The sequence below is a fragment of the Solanum tuberosum genome, unplaced genomic scaffold (genome assembly GCF_000226075.1).
Source record: "Solanum tuberosum cultivar DM 1-3 516 R44 unplaced genomic scaffold, SolTub_3.0 scf00458, whole genome shotgun sequence".
NCBI lineage: Eukaryota > Viridiplantae > Streptophyta > Magnoliopsida > Solanales > Solanaceae > Solanum > Solanum tuberosum.
In genome coordinates this window covers 45,027-45,711 of record NW_006239378.1, presented here as the reverse complement: position 1 = coordinate 45,711, position 685 = coordinate 45,027, and positions in this window count along the sequence as shown.

Genomic DNA, 685 nt, shown 5'->3' with positions numbered 1-685 from the left:
GAACATGACTACATACATGCATGATGAAATGATAAAAAGCTATGAAACTTTAATCTTATATATACTTAACGATATAGAAATAATTGAATTAAGAAGAATAATATGGGAAAAAATATTTAATGATAACGAATCAGAAGATATATTGAACCAACAATGGTATGAAATAGATCTACATGATTTTGACTACGAAAAAATAGAATGATACAATTTAGAAATAAATTCAAACTAAAATGAACTACGAATATTTACAATATTGGATAGAATCTATGGAAGATATAAAACTATTGGAACAATTAATGGAAGAAAATTTATATATGTATTAAAAAACCCAAGATATGTTATACCTAGAATATATCATAAATAATAGTAAAGAAATATCTAGATGAAAACACTTAGCCAAAGAATATTACAATAAAAGCTTTAGAAAAAATTAATATTGTAAAAACATAAAAACATGAACTCCTCACCTACCAAAAGTATTCCTCACCTACCAAAAATAATTCTTCTTAAAAAGTATATGAATTTTACACTACCACCTACTACACTATGAATTCCTCAGTTACCAACTCCGCAACAAAAAATGGTATCAGAGCTATGGATAATAAGAAACATGGTAAGAAACATACTAGTAGAAAATTACGAAAAATGAGAAGAAAATTAAACAAATTATATCTGGAATATAAAC